The 19,291-nt window shown below is 46.5% G+C and overlaps 1 pseudogene; it reads right to left on the minus strand.

Moving 5' to 3' along the window:
* LOC132658909 (melanoma antigen preferentially expressed in tumors-like) lies at positions 1-5,547 on the minus strand (annotated as a pseudogene).
* Between the last annotated feature and the right edge of the window lie 13,744 nt (positions 5,548-19,291).

Here is a 19,291-nt window from a genome sequence, read left to right on the forward strand (position 1 = left end):
CTAGGCAGGCATGTAGCAGGGGCAAAGCATGGGCTTGGTGTCATAGAAAATCTGGTCACCACAGTGTGGACAGGGTTTGGCACTGAACCAAAACATGCTGGCCTGCCCAGAGGTGCACAGTGGCTGCTTGAGCCGCGGGTGAAGCTGTGCCAGGAGGCCCAGGAACAGGGTGCTGCACACATCCTCAAAGTTCTCCAGGGGTGCGGGGTAGAGCACGAGGCTCACCTTGCTCAGCCCCTTGGTGTGGTACAGCAGGCTCTCCATAATGGACATGGACATGATGTTGCCACTGAAGCTGAAGGTGGTGAGCTGGGAGCAGCGGAGTCCAGGGAGGCCAGGAGGACACTAAACTGGGAGTCCATGACGCCACACTCATCCAGGTCCAGGGCCTGCAGGGTGGCCAAGGTTCTCTCGATCAGGACCCACAGGGGCTCCAAGCTGAATCTGGTCAGGTTGACCCCACTGAGGCCCAGGTCCTTCAGCAGGCTGACGCTTGGGCACTGCGACATGTACGTCAGGTGTGACTCCGAAAGCAGGCATTTGCTGATCTACAGGGTCTCCAGAGGGGTCTTCAGGCACCTGGGGAGAGACAGGGCAGTCAGTCCCAAGGGCAGAAGTGGTAGGCAGAGGCATGTGCAGAGGAGGGGCCTGTTTCATCGGAACACACGGCATCTCACTGGCTTGGAGCTAGCCTCTCACCTTCTTGACAAGAAGGCAGGGGGTCTTCTGGGAGAAGGTCTTGCTCACATGGGTATGACATCTCCTAGCACAAAATAATGAAGTATTTTCAATGTGGGATATGAAAAAGGTTATTTGCCTATTTCAACTTTCTAGTAATTGGTTAGCAGAAATTAAGGTGTTTTTACAGGACACGACTAGTTGAAGTCAACAGCAGGCTGGATGCAGTCGACATGGGCTGGTGGGTCCCAGCAGTTACACACGATCCCTGGGTAAATATCCCCCAGATATTTGGGTGTCACAGACTGTCCATCGCCACCTACAATTCTTTTTTCTTTCTTTATTCTGGTTTCTCACTGAACATATTTATTCCTAATGCTTGGAGTTTGCAGCTGCCAAAATGGGAATCAATGCAACTTATTTTACAGACAGACTAGGCTGCATCCTCTCATCTTTTATCACTGTGCTCAAGGCAGAGCAATAACCTGTTACTGAGGATTTCCTATGTATCTAGAAATCTGAGAGGAAAATAATAATTGTAATTTGCACTTGAAGCAAATGGAGCCACTCGAACAATGATGCTCATTTGACTTTTTCTCTTCTCTGGACTGTTTAGAGGCCACAAAGTTCTGCTCCTGATCTCTCCTTGTCATCTCCAGAATCACCCCCTTCCTACAGCTCACCTGGAGCCTAAAACAGCTCAGGACAAAGCGGCAGGTGGGAGGGAGAGATAGAGCTTCGGACTTCTAACCTTACGCCTGGTGGACCAATTTCCTTCTCACTTAGTTATCTGTCATCGTCTAAGCTATCACTCTCTTGGAAAGAATTCCCAAGGGCATCACGCCTGACCCCCACTATGTAGACTCCCAGCAAGAAGTCCCATTTTGCTGGAATCAAGTGTGGGGAATCCCACCCATGGCAAAGGTCATGAGGAAAGGAGCCTGACAAAACACAAAGTGGGATCAGGCCTCAGGGGTCCCCCTTGATTTTCTCAAGCATCTACCCCCAAAACAGCATCTGCCTGCCTTACTGCATTATGCTTTCCACCTATTCTTCTGACATTACAGGGGAGCTATCCCTGACCACCTGCCTCTGGAAAAAGTTAACTTAGAGCTCCAATTAACAGTCTCCTGCATATAAAAGAAGTGTCTCAGCTCAAACCCCTCTGATGGCTCTCTAACTTGACTGACAGGTTTCTGTGGACTTTTACAACTATGCATGTGATTGTTTACAGTCCCCCAACTGTGAGAGGCATGGGGAGTCTAAAACGTAGAGCCTTCCAAAGAGTTAAAAACTGATAGAATAGTGCTGGTGTAAGATTTCACTGTTGAGTTAATGCCTGCTGCCAAGTCCCATGACCCTAATCCACTGTGCACCTGGGAATGCATTAGTTAACATAGTTGAAATGTAAGAAAAACAAGTGTAGCCTTGAAATTAACCACATCAGAGCTTTGAGCTAATTGGTCCTTTCTTTGTTGTAACTTATTGCACCTTTGCTCCGTGAGATATGTATCTCTGTTTGATACTTTCTGAGGCTGACATAGATTAGACATATGAAGAAAAAACACTTTGAGGGAAAATAAAATTTCTGGTTGAGAAGCCTTTATCAAAAGAGGGTCATAAAATGTTTCACTGGCCTCTAAAGTCAGAATAAAATGTACACAACATCATTTGTTGGAAAGGTATAAAAGTCCCTTTTAAAAATAAAGTAATGGGCCTTGCTCACCAAAGAAGCTTGTCCACCCCATGTTTTTCTTTTATCTCTCTCTCTCTCTTTTTTTTTTCCTCTCTCTCTTTCTACCTCTCCCTCCCTCTCTTTTTCAGGCTGATCCCTTGAAACACAGAGGCTCTCTGGGTTGACTTTCCTGCCTGGGCTTCTGCCAGGGTCCAGCCCTGGTGGATCCAGGGTAATTCGAAGGGTAGAAGGAGTCGGCGAGGACAGATTTCTTTAATTAGAAATATAAGATTAGATTAGGAAAAAAATAATGTAGTAGGAAAAGGAGTGGAGAAAAGAGGCTGATTAACTTGGTTTATATGGAAAACCAATAAAGTTCCAGACAAGGAACTTGTACTGCCTACGTTGGGCCACAGGTGCCCGCTTGAATAGTGGAGGGTGCTCCGCCTTGGGCTCCCTCTCACGTGGGTCTCAGAAGCCTGGGCAAGTAAGTAGACTCGGTGAGCCTCCGCTTTCCAAGGGATCAGCCTGAAAGGAGAGGGAGGGAGAGGAAGCAAGAAAAAGCATCGACACGGGGGAGGCCAGACTTCTACCAAAAGCCCTCTCAGCTTTATTATTTAAAAGGTGTTTATATACCCTAAATTTTATATAATGGAAGATACGGAGTCATATAGGGGCAGCAGTCCTGACCCTTTCTGTATATCTTTTTCTATACAAAAGGTCCCAAGTGATTTACATTATATTCTGTCCAAGAGGCTTGTTAACACTTTTTGGCTCTCTTCCTTAATGAATGTTAATCTTGTTCCCCCTGAAGTGTTTTTCTTTCAGCTGCATCTCCTTAAAGCACTAAATTACATCCCTATAGAACAAAGGCACAAAGAAGGTACTTAAAGATCTAATGTTGCTACTTGTTTTTTCTATATACCAACTATATCAACAAATAAAAGATATGAAAATTTGGCAGCAAGTATTGGCTCAACAATGAAATGCTTAATCAGTTTTGTTCTAATGATCTTGACTCCTCAGAAGCCCCTGAATTCCTAGGATGTTTTAAGCTTCCTGTGCCTTTCAGTCAGGAGGTTGCAAACAATCACATGTGCAGCTGTAAGTGTCAGGCTAAAAAGCAATCAGAGGGGTCTGGATTTGAACCCTCTATTATGCCTACGATACATTATCTAAAAGCTCTAAATTAAACTTTTCCAGAGAAAGGTGGGCCGGGGGGGATAGGTCCCCTGTTAATGTTAGAAGAGTAGATGAAAAGCATAATGTAGTACAGCAGGCAGACACTAGTTTTGGGGGTGGATGCTCAGGAAATTTCAGGGGTTCCCACTGAAGCCTGATTACAGCCTTGCGTTTTGTCAGGCTTCCTTCCTCATGACCTTTGCCATGGGTGGGGTTCCTCACGCTGGCTCCCGGCAGGCTTCTAACACTTTATTAGCTTTCTGTGTAAACCAAACAATATCAGCCTCTTTCATCTGTTTTCTTATCTAAGCAACATTCTTTCCTTATTTCTCTCTAATCATTTGCCAATGCCATTTCTCCTTCAGGTTCCCCTGGATCCTGTGGGGGCTGGACTCTGACACCATTTGACAACGTCTAACTTAGGCCATGCCTCTGATCCTGATCAGGAAGGAGACCTGACAAGATGCCCAGGAGAGCAGTGGCATCGTGAGAACTTCTGAGTGACCGGTGCACCCTGGTAACGTCCCCAGCAGGCACAAAACTAGAGAGGCCCCTTCTGGGCTGTGGAGCTGGCACCATGACTCACCTGAGCACCTGGTGCAGTCAGCCTTCCAGGAAGGAGATGGAGTCCAGGTAGAGCTCCTGCTGGTGGGGCAGGTTCAGGAACTGGGCGGTGAGCTGGCTGACCCAGTGCTCCTCCTGGTCGGGGGTGGTGTGCAGCAACACATGAATGTGTGACAGCAGCAGGTGACACAGGTTGCCCATCCGGCCCAGGTGTGGCAGGAACCTGCCCAGCATGTCCAGCTTCAAGGTGCAGTTCACCTCCAGGTCATGGACAGAATCCAGCTTCACCAGCTTCAGGATCCTCCTGATGCTCTACATGGGGATGGTGAAGATCCTCAGTTTCTGGCAGAGCAGGTGCAGAAGGCCCCTCCTCTGCTTGGCCTTCTTCAACAGGTAGCTGAGGGTCTCATCCAGGGTGTCCTCCTTGAGGCACAGGTCAAGCAGCACCTCAACAGGGGCTCACATCAGCTTCAGCCCCACCTGCACCTCCACCCTGCACATCTTCTGCATGGGCTGTGCCAGCTTGGGCTCCAGCAGTGAGCAAACGCTGGCCTTGATGCCACACCACAGGGTCCAGAAGTCCTGATGCATGTTTCAGCCCAAGTTTAGCACCTGCAGCTTCCACTGCCTGCAGGGCCACGGGGCACACATTGAGCTGTGCAGAGGTTGATATGCACCAGCATCCCGCAGGGGCTCTGCACTTCACACAACACAGCTCCTCTGGTTTCTGGGTCCACCTCAGTCCCAACTTTAAGGGACACTGGGGGAGGGCCACATGTCTTTTGTCTGCTCCTCCCCTTAGCCAGTCCTGTACACCTGAACGTCTGTTCCAGGTGATCCTCCTGCCCTGGCTGTATCTTGCTCACACTCCTAGGCCCTACCAGTCTACCAGGTCGACCTTACCTGGGGCAGACCTCTTGAGCAAGGAGGATGTCAAGGCTGTTGAGTGCAGTCTGGAAGGTCTCCAGATGAGGCTGGTGGTCCTTCATCATGGCCCCCAGCGGGAGGCAGGGGAAGGGCCAGGCCTGAACCATTGCCCTCACGGCATGGGTGTGCCTCCTGGCAAAGGCCTCCATAAACAGTGGTGGAAAGAGCTCCACAGGCAGCTCCTCCAGTGCAGCGATGTCCAAGGCCTTATTTCGCACAAGGCTCTGGCTGGCCAGCTCCAGGAGTTGGGGTGGGGCCCAGACACCCAACCTGAAGAACCTACTCTGGAACGAGTCCTGGGGGGATGTCAGAGAGCAAGGGGGTGGTTCTTCTCTGGCCAAAGAACTGGGGATACCCTGCTGTTCCTCCACCCTCACAGAACCCAATGCATGGTCAGAGACTTCTTCTGGCCACAAAGTCACAGCTTTCGCCCAACTGCCACCTGGACAAGCCTCTCTCTGGTCAGCAACAAAGGGACAATCTGACCTCTTCCCCCATCCTGTATCTACTGGCTGCTGCATTTAATCCCAGCCCTGCTGGCTAGTAGACACCTAGCAGTCTTACAGATGATCCCACTCTCTTCAGATAAATCTTCTGAATATTTCTCAAGGGCTGAAACAGGAATAAGGAGTTTAGCCCAACACAACCTGCTGTCACAGAGAGAGCAAAACTTCACTGGGATTGCCACTCAGCCTTGCCCAATATCACACAAGGGCTGAGTGTCAGGGGTCTGAAATCCACCTCCCAAGCACAGGTTCTGAACCTCACCATGGCTTGGCCAATGGGTCCCCAACAGGCTGCAGCTGCCTCTTCTAAGACACCAGCAGGACCAAAGCTTTTAGGAAAATGACTTGGGAAACTAAAGGGTGCTCATCCTCCTCCTGCCCTGAGGGCCTAGGGCTAAAGACACTAACCAGCTCTACAATGAACAGAACAGAGGGGTCACCAGAGGTGGCGAACGAGACCAGCTTACCTGAAGATGACTTCCACCCACACTGGTTCAGCTCCCAGTGGTCTCAGGTCCTCAAACACCTGGTTTCCTTGTTCTCTTAGCCTCTCAGTCACCCTTGTCCACCCAAGCCTGAAAGCAAGAACCAAAATTCTCCAAAAACAAGAAGACAATATGTCAACATAGCTATTTAGGAAGCCAGAGGATACACTGAAAACTCAAGAGCCAACCCCACCAAGTGAGTGTGAATCTCCTCTTCACATCTGACCATTTTCTGAGGGGCTGGACCAGCAGACAATGGAAGTGCCAAGCTGCTGCTCGGCTCAAAGGGCCCTTCCTCTAAAGACACTGACCTCCATCCCTCAGCCCCATTTCGGTCCCTTGCTCGGTCTAACACACCCTGGCACCTCCAAAGGAGACCCCATGTCCACTGCCAAGCTGCCGTGGACTCTGGTTAGCTGGATTATTGCATACACAGCGTGGCTCCACGGCCTCTTTCCAGAGCACTTGGCCCCAACTGGCTCCTCCTGCACTTTGGCCTTCACTTCAGCCCCCAGTCCTATAACTCCTTTTAGGTCGGCAAATAGAATTGGGGGTACGTGGAGGTGAACATGGGACTAGTCACCTTGTGGGAAAGCCAGGAACCTGAGGCAGGAACATAAAATTTTTGCAGCCATACCTTTCCACATGATCCCTGCTGAACGCTGAGGAGAGAAGCGGTGCTTCAGCAGTGTCTGGAAACCATGTGGCCCAACCTATCCCAGCTCCTATTTTCCCCGGAACAAATTTCACAAGATCTTGTTATTGCAAGTTGGGTCCCCAGGGTGTCCAGAAGTGGTGGGTAGCAGACAAAGAGATGGGGAGGGGTAGTGCCTGTGGCGACGCCCACTGGAATGGCACGGGGAGGAGAATTACTTTGGCGAGGCAGAGACAGTCCGTGTGGTATAGGGGGAAGGTTGGGAGTGGTTAGGGTTGTGTGACTGCCTGTAAGTGATGCTTTCCCTGGTGGCTCAGATGGTAAAGTGTCTGCCTACAATTCAGGAGACCTGGGTTCCATCCCTGGGTCGGGAAGATCCTCTGGAGAAGGAAATGGCCACCCATTCCAGAATTCTTGCCTGGCAAATCCCATGGACAGAGGAGCCTAGTAAGCTGCAGTCCATGGTGTTGCAAAAAGTCGGACATGACTAAGTGATTTTACTTTCACTTTCCTGATACTATTTGTTAGTTGCCAATCTCTTAATGTACTTTGATCAACCAAATGGCATCACAGGTATGTCTGTATAGAGAAAACACTGTGTTGATAATATGTGAGGTTACAGATGTCCACTGGGGGTCTTGGTACTTATTCTCTGCAGATAAGTCATGATGATTACATTTCTTTTAAAAGACAAAATTAGTACCTGAATTACTCATTGGGTTAGAGAAGGGGATGGCACCCCACAGCAGTACTCTTGCCTGGAAAATCCCATGGGCAGAGGAGCCTGCTTGGTAGGAAGCAGTCAACTGGGTCGCTGAGGATCGGACTCGACGGATCAACTTCACTTTCACTTTTCACTTTCATGCATTAGAGAAGCAAATTGGTAACCCACTCCAGTGTTCATACCTGGAGAATCCCAGGGACGCGGGAGCCTGGTGGGCTCCCCTCAATTGGGTCTCACAGGGTCTAACAGGACTGAAAGAACTTAGCAGCAGCAGTTACTCATCAGCTGAAACACTGAGAAAAGTGTTCACACCCTTATTTTATACATAAGGAAACATCTCAAACTCAGTTAAGTGACAGGAGAGTTTTAAACTTCCTTCTCCAACTACCACTTTTGCCTTATCTCCCCATGATGGTCCCAACGCTCCTGTTAAACTCTACAGGAGAGCTGCTAGGCACCATTTTGCTTATAGATCTCCAATCTTCCTCAGAAACGCTGACCAACATAAAATGTCCAAAAAAGCCCCCAGTTGTCTCTTGGGGGTGCCCCTCACTCCCTCTACACTCTGAGTCCAGAAGGCACCAGACTCTATACATGGATCAGAAACATATTTGAAAAACATTCCAGAAAGGTCTAATAGCAAAACTGGAACCAGCCTCATGCTGGCAACTATACATATATAGCATTTACACTGTACTTGAAATTATTCACACAGTGTCGGCATTGTATTAGGTATTATGATGTATGTGGAAATGATTGAAAGCATGCAGGAGCATCTCCTGAAGTTATATGCAAAGACTACACCATTTTATATAAGGGACTGGAGCACCCTTATATTTTGGTATCTGTGGGTGCAGGAACCCTGCACCCAAACTCTCAAGGGTACTGAGTAGAGAGGATGGGACCTTCTCAGGACTTCTGCTGCTCCCCCTGCCTTGGATGCTGTCTAAAGTACTGCCACCCAGCTCCTGACCTGCCTCGGTCCACAGTTTCACTGCCAGGCTTCCCTGATCAGGATGTCAGAAATCACAGCCTCCCCCAAATCACATGCCATATTCACCTCATAGCTCTTGGGTAACTCTATTTTTGTTTCTAGAACATGTGACATCTGTCAGTGCTACATGCATGCTGCATAAACAAACATTAAGTGTTTTTAACACAATCATTTATCTGGACCACAGGCTCGACCCACTAATTCCTGGCTACCCAGGTACTTACACTTGATCTTAGCCAGAAGGCTGAGAAGCGATTTCTCCAAGCATTTCATGAAATCCGAATCTTAATGATTTAAAACCAGCATGCAAGGGAGAAAGTCAGCCAGGATGTAGCTGGATGCTGACAGGGGTGGTGGTGCTCATGGAAATAAAAGGTTTATAACACAATCTGTCTCCAGATAATACATTTGTTGATAACTTCCATGCGATTAACACGTTTCCTTGACATTAAGGGAGATTCTAAAATTTACATGTGACCACTTCTGATACCAGATCACTTTTCATCAGTAGCATATCATAGCTTGTTTGGCTGTGCTTAAATGGTGGCCCTAGCAGTAAAGGACCCTCCTGCCAATGCAGAATACATAAGAGACTTAGGTTCCATCTCTGGGTCAGGAAGACCCCCTGCAGGAGGGCATGGCAAGCCACTCCAGTATGCCTGCCTGAAGAATCCTACGCACAGAGGAGCCTGGTGGGCTACAGTCCATAGGGTTGCAAAGAGTCCAGTATGCCTGAAGGAATTGAGCTCACACTCATTCATATGTATCTGTTCAGTTCAGTTCAGTCGCTCAGTCGTGTCCAACTCTTTGTAACCCCATGAATCGCAGTGCACTATGCCTCCCTGTCCATCACCAACTTCCGGAGTTCACTCAGACTTGTGTCCAATGAGTCAGTGATGCCATCCAGCCATCTCATCCTCGGACGTCCCCTTCTTAACCTGCCCCTAATCCCTCCCAGCATCAGAGTCTTTTCCAAGGAGTCAACTGTTCACATGAGGTGGACAAAGTACTGGAGTTTCAGCTTTAGCATGATTCCTTGCAAAGAAATCCCAGGGCTGATCTCCTTTAGAATGGACTGGTTGGATCTCCTTGTAGTCCAAGGGACTCTCAAGAGTCTTCTCCAACACCACAGTTCAAAAGCATCAATTCTTCGGCACTCAGCCTTCCTCACAGTTCAACTCTCACATCCATACATGACTACTGGAAAAACCGTAGCCTTGACTAGATGGACATTAGGCGGCAAAGTAATGTCTCTGCTTTTGAATATGCTGTCTAGGTTGGTCATAACTTTTCTTCCAAGGAGTAAGCATCTTTTAATTTCATGGCTGCAATCACCATCTGCAGTGATTTTGGAGCCCAAAAAAATAAAGTCTGACACTGTTGCCATTGTTTCTCCCTCTATTTCCCATGGAGTGATGGGACTGGATGCCATGATCTTCGTTTTCTGAATGTTGAGCTTTAAGACAACTTTTTCACTCTCCTCTTTCACTTTCATCAGAGGCTTTTTAGTTCCTCTTCACTTTCTGCCATAAACGTGATGTCATCTGCATATCTGAGGTTATTGAGATTTCTCCCAGCAATCTTGATTCCAGCTTGTGTTTCTTCCAGTCCAGCGTTTCTCATGATGTACACTGCATATAACTTAAATATAAATATATATTATACAGTGGCATGAAAAACAGTGCTGTGAAAAAAAAAAAAGAAAGAAAGAAAGAAAGAAAAACAGTGCTGTGAGCCTTCCATGATGATCCAGTATTTAAGACTCCTCAGTTCCATTCTAGAGGGCATGGGTTCAAACCTATGATCCCACAGACCACAGTGTGCGGCAAAAAAAAAAAAAAAAAAAAAGGAATGATGTTGTATCTTACAGCTGATGTCATCTTAAATTTATGAAAAATTTCAGTTTTTCATAAGCAGTGTCCAGCCTACTAAATGCATGTCACAAGTCACTAATGGGATGTTAGCTGTATTATATTGGCAAATGGTTTAGACAGGAATTGACAAATTGGCTTGCCTTTTGATTTGTGTGTGTGTGTTAAACTTTAAAATATACATTCCATATTTTTGTGTGTTTTTTTTTTAATTTGGGGGAAACAAAATAATATTTTGTGACATGTGAAAATTATGATATCTAAATTTCTCTGTCACTAATAAAATTTTATTGGAACAGAGCCGAGAACACTTTCCACTGCCCAAGTCTCTTTCACACTGCTAATGCAGAGACCACATAGCCCTTAAGGCCTGGTTACTCTCTAGCCAATTACATAGAAAATTTTGCAGACTCATGGCTGCAGATAACAAAATTAAGCATTCCATACCCCATGGCTCATCAGTCCATTTGACTCAGTGGAGCTAAACACTTCCCACTCTGAGCCCCAGTGGAGGGTGAAACCAGAGTGTCTATGTCTCCACATCCCAGAGATTTCTCTGGAAATACCAGCACCACATCCTGTGTCCTCTGTCTGTGGAAGTCCTACCTGGCTCTCTAAAAGCCTTTTCTCAGTGAGGAGATTGGGTCAGGAGATTCAAAGCCTTTAAAAGCCCATTCGAATCCAATGCATAGAATCCAAGCCTGGCTCAAATCAGGTTTCTGAACCAGGTTTTCCCCATAGGATCTGTCAACTAGAAACCATTCTACCAGGTTGCTAGAGAGAGGAAAGAATGTGGGTGGGGTTTCAGGGCCCTGCTCAGGGGCTATTTCCAGGTCTCAATATGGGGAGTGTCACGAGTTCCCTCTCTGGCATGCAGCAGTCCACCTCCTTATCTCCAATGTATCTACATCTTTAGTTATTTGGGGTTCAATAGATTAAGAGCAGGGGAAGGTGGTCCACACAGTTATTCCAACAGAGCTCAGGCTGAGGTCAGGAACCTCAAAAAGGCAGTGATCTCTTCCAATGCCAGGAAATTCTCCAGCTGCAAATAGCAAAACCCTGTTCCCTTCCGGGGGCAAGGGGGTGGCTTGATGGGCAGGGGGTGGGCAGGTTGAGGGGGACAGAAAACAAGCTTATTCCCAAGTGATCTGCACAGGAAGACTCAGCACCCCCTGGATTCCTGGGGTCCTTATTGTAGATCTTGAGGCTGAACCCCAGAACTTTTCTTAGGCAGGGGCTCGTGCTTTCTTAAACCACATCATGTGTGTCAGGTCACACCCTGTTCCCCCTCCTCCTTTCCTCCCTCACTCCCCTTCTTCATTCTCCTTCCCCTTTGTACCACCTAAATTATATCTCAAGCTTTCCCTCCCACTGCATTAACAGTCCATTACACATAGATTCTTAGGGGGAGGGAGGGTTTCAGAGAAGAAATATATGTATTTCCATCCCTTAGAAGGAAACAGAGCCACTGCATTAGAACCAAAATGAAGTTCACTAATGAATGTGATTTCAAGTGCCATAACCAGATATAACATCAAAAATACCTTTCTTATCAAATCAACATGTGTTCCCCTTACATTTCCACAATACATGTCCAATACATCCCAAATCAGCAGGAAAAAAACAAACAAACAAACCCTGACCATTAGAAAGAGCTGGTTTTACATTCTTTTAAGATGGTTGATGGTGAGTGCTGTGCCTAGTTGCTCAGTCCTGTCTGACTCTTTACGACCCCATGGACTGTAGCCAGCCAGGCTACTCTATCCATGGAATTCTCCAGGCAAGAATGCTGGAGTGGGCTGCCATATCTTTCTTCAAAGTAGGTAAGTATCAAAACCCAAGGCTAGGGACTTCCCTGGTGGTCCAGTGATTGAGAATCTGCCTTCCAATGTAGTGAACGTGGGTTTGATCCGTGGCTGGGGGACTAAGATCTCACATGCCAGAGGGCAGTAGACCCGACAAAGGATCCTACATGCCACAACTAAGACCCAAGGCAGCGAAATAAATAAATAAATATAAATATTTTTAAAAACTATGTTATTTACATACTTCTGGATATATTTGAAAGCATGGTATTAACAGTTCTATTTATTTATGGACACAACATGCGACTTCCTGCAGGATCTTAGTTTCCTGACCAGGGAATGAACTCAGGTCGCCAGAGAGAAAGCATTGAGCTCCACCCACTGGTTTGCTAGGGAATTCCTAGTTTCATTTTCTTTCTTTTTTTTTTTTTTTTTTGCAACCTGTGGTTTTAAAACTTTGCATGGTATCTTTTATTTTTTATTTATTTTTTATTATTTTTTTTATCAATCTTTATTTTTTATTTTTTTTAGTTTTTTTTTAGTTTTTTTTTTTTTTTTTAATTTTAAAATCTTTAATTCTTACATGCATTCCCAAACATGAACCCCCCTCCCACCTCCCTCCCCATAACATCTTTCTGGGTCATCCCCATGCACCAGCCCCAAGCATGCTGCATCCTGCGTCAGACATAGACTGGCGATTCAATTCACATGATAGTATACATGTTAGAATGTCATTCTCCCAAATCATCCCACCCTCTCCCTCTTCCTCTCCCTCTGAGTCCAAAAGTCCGTTATACCCATCTGTGTCTCTTTTCCTGTCTTGCATACAGGGTCGTCATTGCCATCTTCCTAAATTCCATATATATGTGTTAGTATACTGTATTGGTGTTTTTCTTTCTGGCTTACTTCACTCTGTATAATCGGCTCCAGTTTCATCCATCTCATCAGAACTGATTCAAATGAATTCTTTTTTACGGCTGAGTAATACTCCATTGTGTATATGTACCACAGCTTTCTTATCCATTCATCTGCTGATGGACATCTAGGTTGTTTCCATGTCCTGGCTATTATAAACAGTGCTGCATTTTCTTAAAGGGTTTCTTTTTATTGTATGCCAAAAACTACATCTTCGCCTTGTTTCCGCTTATGACAAAAACAGTTTGGATGTCAATTTTTAAATGTTTGCAAAATCTTAGGGACAAGGAAGGAAAATTGTGACTACTTATTTATGCTTCTAGGTTTTCCTGGTGGCTCAGACAGTAAAAACTTTGCCTACAGTACAGAAGACCGGGGTTTGATCCCTGGGTCAGGAAGATATCCTGCAGAAAGGAATGGCTATTCTCTCCAGTCTTCTTGCTTGGAGAATTCCATGGACAGAGGAGCCTCAGGAGCTACCATAGATGGGTTTGCAAAGAGTCCAATACAACTGGACAGCTAACACTTTCACTTTCCTATGCCTCCAACGATTGCTCAAATCTCAGAATTCCCTAGGACATTGTTAAACATAGAGCTTCCAGGGCTGCATATCACACAGAAGAAACTCACATTGCCAGAGGAGGGGGCCTGGGGAATCTGGAAGTTCAATGTTTGCCTCATTTGATTCTCAACTGAAGTGAATCCCAGGGTGTGAAACCCTCCAATACTTGTGAAAAATTGATCTCTGGTTGCTCAGTGGGAAAGAATCCACTTGTTAATGCAGGAGACCTGGGTTCAGTCTCTGGGCGGGAAAGATCCTCTGGAGGAAGAAATGGCAATCTGCTCCAGTATTCTTGCCTGGGAAATCCCATGGACAGAGGAGCCTGGAAAGCTACAGTCTGTGGGGTCACAAAAGAGTCAGACACAACTTAGCAACTAAACCACAATGGTGAAACTGAAAGTCACTCAACCCCGTCAGACCCTTCTCGACCCCATGGACTATACAGTGCATGGAATCCTCCAGGCTAGAATACTGGAACGGGTAGCCTTTCCCCTCTCCAGGGGATCTTCCAAATTCAGGGATCAGACCCAGGTCTCCCACGTTGCAGGTCGATTCTTTACCAGCTGAGCCACAACTGCAGCCCCAACAACAATAACAACATGTTTAAAATACCCAAGAATCTACACCTTCAGGACACCCTGAGGGTTGAGGGTCAGGAATTCATTTTCTCTTGATGTGACACACTGAGCACCTGCCTTGGGAGGAGCAGGTTATTGGTAATTCAATCAATCAGTCAGATGCTGTAGCTTGAACTGGGAGCTTCATCCTCCCCACCACCCTTCAGAGATTCTAGGACTGGCACACCCTCCCTTGGGGCTTCTGGATGTTCTTCCTATCAAAGGAAGTTAGGGTATAAACAAAGCCAAGAAGTCTGGATCCAAACTTCTCAATTTGGGCCACACTTCAAATATCCTGGGCTGTGCTTCTTAACCCTCAGTGAATCTAAGGAATTGCCGACGTGTCTTGTGCAATAACACATTCTCATCCAAGAGTTGTGGGTGGGGCCTGAGAGGCTGAGTTTCTCACAAGCTCCAGGTGTTGCCCAGGCTGCTTAAGGTGTCCCTATAAAACAGTGAGTGCTAGAGAACTTTAGAAAAGTACTGATGTTTTGGTTGATTCTGCCCATCTTACTCCATACCCACAGAATTCATATCTCTACAACTGGGACCAGGGAGTCAACATTATTAAAGGTCTCAGATATTTCTAAGGAGCAGGTAGGTTGCAGATGTGTAGCCAGGCGAATCACCATACCATCAACCCTGTTTGGGGCTTCATTGTGTCCTGCACAATCCATATGTGGAGGGAACTTTCACAAGGGGCCAGTGGCTAAGACTTTGCACTCCCAGTGCAGGGGGCTGGGCTTCAGTCCCCAGTCAGGGAACTAGATCCCACATACTTCCAGGAAGACCAAAGATCCCACCTGCCACAACTAACACCTGGTGCAGTCAAATAAATTCATACATTTTTAAACAGTATCTGTTGACGTCCTAACCCCCAGAACCTTGGAATTCAACCATATTTGGAGATAATACCTTTAACGAGGTGACGAAATTAAAATGAGGTCACTAGGTTGGGCCCTAGTCCAATCTGATGGTTCTCCATATAAAAAAAGAGAGGGGAATTTCCTGGCAGGCTAGTGGTTAGGGCTCAGAGCTTTCACTGCCAAGGGGCAAAGTTCCATCCCTGGCCTGGAAACTAAGACCCAGAAGCAAAGCAGCACGTCCAAGGAGAAAAACAGAAAAATTAGGACACACAAGACATCAAGCATGCTTGGAATAAAGAAACAGGAGGATACAAGAAAGTAGCTGTCTGCACATCAAAGAAAGAGACCTCTGGAGACAGCACACTCTCAACACCTTGATCCTGGATTTCTTGTCACCAGAAATGGGGGGGAAAAATCCCATTGTTTAAGTCTGTGGTATTTCTGGTGGCCACCTTAGTATTTTAATATGTTCTTTAGATAAGGGGTCCTTAGAGAAGGCTCACCTCAAGGACAGGGAGGGGGTATGCAAGTGATGACTCAGCTCCCAGGTGACTGCCACCTATCAACAAATGCCCACCTAGTCAGATTTTACAGGATGCAGTCTGCTCCCGTGTGCTTCTTGCACACCGTTGGTGTTTAAGGTCCCACCCAACTCTCTTTCTGGCTGCATAATTTATTTTTACTTCTCTCCTAGACTATAAGGGACAGAACCGTGAGAACAGAGGGAGGCCTTTGCTCAAACCATTCTGGATGTAAAGGGAAGTATTTGTTTGAAAGTACTCACCCGCCCCCCCCCCCCAAAAAAAAAAAAGGGAAAAGAAACCACTGTTGTCTAGCAGTGCATACTCAAGTTATCAATAGATGTAGAGAAAAACATTCCCATGTTAGGTTATGAAGAAGCAGAGGACATGAGTTCAACCTCTTCTGAAGGGAAAGTTTCCAGGAGGGAGGACAGCATGCTTTCTGTAGATGGACTGACAGCAGATGAATTTTTTGGAAGGCGTTTGGGTGGGGAAGGGGTACATCGAACTTCAGTTCTCTCTACCCCCAGAAGTTTCTATGGTATGGGCCATGGTCACAGGGCTCCCAGAGGTCAGTGAGAGATGAATGATTAGTGATTTCATCAAAGCCTGACACATAAAAGGCTGTCTCTCAGCAGCCATCGTCAGACTTCTGGGCCTTCTTCCAGGCTCAAGAAATGACCTACTGGGAACTCTCTGCTAGTCCAGGAGTGGTTAGGACTCTGCACATTCACTGTTGAGGAGTGGATTCTACCTTTAGTTGGTGAAGTAAGATCCTGTAAGCTGCATTGGCTGGCCACCTAAGAAACAAAAACAGAAAGACAGACATGACCTGTTCCCACCTTTCCTTCCATGGACAACCCTAAGGCCAACTCCAGTCCAGGTCCAGTGCTGTGCTCAAGGAGGAAGCTCCCTGGGGTTTGTGGCCATGGAGTGACATGTGGTCAGCCTCTGAATCCACCAACAGGGCTGGACATCTCACACCAACTAAGAACCTGGTACCCAGGAGGAGATTAGGCCCTCAGAACACAAACTGGTACCTGCTGACCTACAGATCAGGGCTCTGTGAGAAGTGGACTCAACAAGGTGACCAGAAGTCACACCTTTCAAAAGGGCACTCATCCAGGTGGCCAGCCTTGACCCACTTCCTCCATCTCTAGGGGAGAGCTTGATGCTTCCATTGTTCGCACAAACCTCTTCATCTTCTATTCTCCCTGGGATAGCTTTATCTCAATAGACTGTTGTTCCTTTGCCAGGTTGTATCTGCAACCCCATGGACTGCAGCACTCCAGACTTCCCTGTCCCTCACCATCTCCTGACGTTTGCCCAAGTTCATGTCCATTGCATTGGTGGTGCCATCCAGCCGTCTCATTCTCTGTTGCCCTCTTCTCCTTCTGCCCTCAGGCTTGCCAAGCATCAGGGACTGTTCCAGTGACCACATGACCAATATAGTGGACCTTCAGCCTAAGCATCAGTCCTTCTAACAAGTATTCAGGGTTGATTTCCGTTAAGATTGACTGCTTTGATCTCCATGCTGTTCAAGGCACTTTCAGGGGTCTTCACCAGCACCACAAGTTGATGGCAACAATTCTTTGGCACTCTGCCTTTTTTTGTGGCAGCAGCTCTCACAATTGTATATGACCACTAGGAAGACCACAGCCTTGACTATACAGGCCTTTGTCAGCAGAGGAATTTCCCTGCTTTTCAACATGCTGTCTATGTTTGTCACAGTTTTCCTGCCAAGAAGCAACCGTCTTTTGATTTCATGGTCGCAATCACCATGGCAGTGATTGTACACCCTAAGAGGAAATCTGTCAGTACTTCCACCTTTCCCCCTTCTATTGGCGATGGAGTGATGGTGCCTGATGCCACGATCTTAGTTTTTTTAATACTTAGTTTTAAGCTGGCTGTTTCACCTTCCTCCTTCATCCTCACCGAATCAGTGCAGAGCATCTGGCTTCTTGCTGCTTCTGCTCTCAGTTCTAATTCCCTGAGTAAGAAATCATAAAAGGATGGTTTCCCAGCTTAAATGCAAGGGTGTGACAGAGAGGGACAGATACATAAGGGACCATGACACACTGAACAACTCAATCGATGACGACTTACGCCACCTGCTTACCCACAGTATTAAAGGGGAAGTTAAAGTGTTAGTCAGTCCTGTCTGATTCTGTGTGACTCCATGTCCTGTAGCCCAACAGGCTTTTCTATAGAATTCTCCAGGAAAGAATACTAGAGTGGGTAGCCACTCCCTTCTCCAGGAAATGACTCCAATCAGGGACTAAGTCTGAGTCTTCTGAATTTCAGTTGGATTTTTTTCCCATCTGAGCCACCAGCAGAGCTCAGCTCAAGGTGTTTCTGATTTCCAGGACATTCTTAAATCAAAATTTTGTTGTTCCATCCTGGTACCAGGTCTATTGGTCACAAATAGGGGTATAGTTGGAGCCCTCCTCTCTGAAGGGGTGCTGCTGTTTTGTTTACAGGGTAAATCTCTGAATCTTAGAGGACTTGGTGTCAGAAAAGAGCTCTGAAGGGCAAAGAGAATTAGTTAAATTCTCAGTGCTTTAGAGCCTTAGTGCTGGTAGATTAGCAGAAAACAAGGATTGATGGAAATTTTATCTTAACCATGTGGCTTAAGGTAAAAACTGAACGATTAAGGTTTTCTTTGTTTGTTTTTTAAGTTTCAGATGAATCATAACAAGGAGAAAAATGTCGTTACACTAAACATTGAAATACTGAACTCAGAAGTGACTGTTTTTGACAATGGGGAATGGATTTCTGTCAGCCTTTGAATCAGTAATTTTGTGTGAAAATTTTTATTAACGTACAAACTAAAATCTGTGGGATATTAGTAGCATAAAAGCACATGTAGACAATGGATTCAGTGATGTTGGGTTGTCTCTTAGAAACTGGAGGCTTCCCTGGCAGCTCAGATGGTGAAGAGTCTGCCTGTAATGCAGGAGACCCAAGTTCAATTTATGGGTTGGGTAGATCTCCTGGAAAAGAGGACGGCTACCCAGTGCAATATTCTCACCTGTAGAATTCCATGGGCAGAGAAGACTGACAGGCTACAGTCCGTGGAATCCTAAAGTGTCAGATACGGTGGAGCAGTGGGAAGGTGGAATCAGGCTGGTGGGTCCCAGAGGCTACAGATGGTCTGATGGTGAATATACCCCAGGACTCCGGGCCTAACTTTGCACAGTGAACCCGTCTTGGCACTGCACGGGGTATGAGATGGAGGCTTTGCATCTGCTGGATCCACTGGGGAAATTCTCGAGTCCAGGGCCTGGGTGGGGTTAACAGCGAGGGTCTCTGGGAAGAAGGTTCCCTCCAGCAGTGCTTGCTCCTGGACACTTAGTTCATTCCAGGCCCTGAGGACGCACCATGTATATGATGACAGATTGAACAGACTCAGAAATAAGTGAGCAGGTGGCTGCCCTGGAAATGAGAACCACAGGGAGTGGGTAAATAGTGCCCTGAACTCCTGTAGCTATTGCTTGCCTATCAGAGAGCATCTATGTCCCACTCAAGCTCAGGCCCTTTTATTTAACCACTAAGAATAGAGTAATGAGCTTAAAGGGGAGAATCATGTTCACAGATCACAGAGAATACCAAATGATTGACACTGAAATTCCCTTTATTTCATTGTTTAGAATCCAACACAGGGGTAATACTGCCATCAATCTCCCAAGCCCAAAACTCCCCCTCCAAAATTCAGATTCACATTTCTAACTTTGTAGGAACACA

The sequence above is a fragment of the Ovis aries genome, chromosome Y, assembly GCF_016772045.2.
Source record: "Ovis aries strain OAR_USU_Benz2616 breed Rambouillet chromosome Y, ARS-UI_Ramb_v3.0, whole genome shotgun sequence".
Taxonomy (NCBI): domain Eukaryota; kingdom Metazoa; phylum Chordata; class Mammalia; order Artiodactyla; family Bovidae; genus Ovis; species Ovis aries.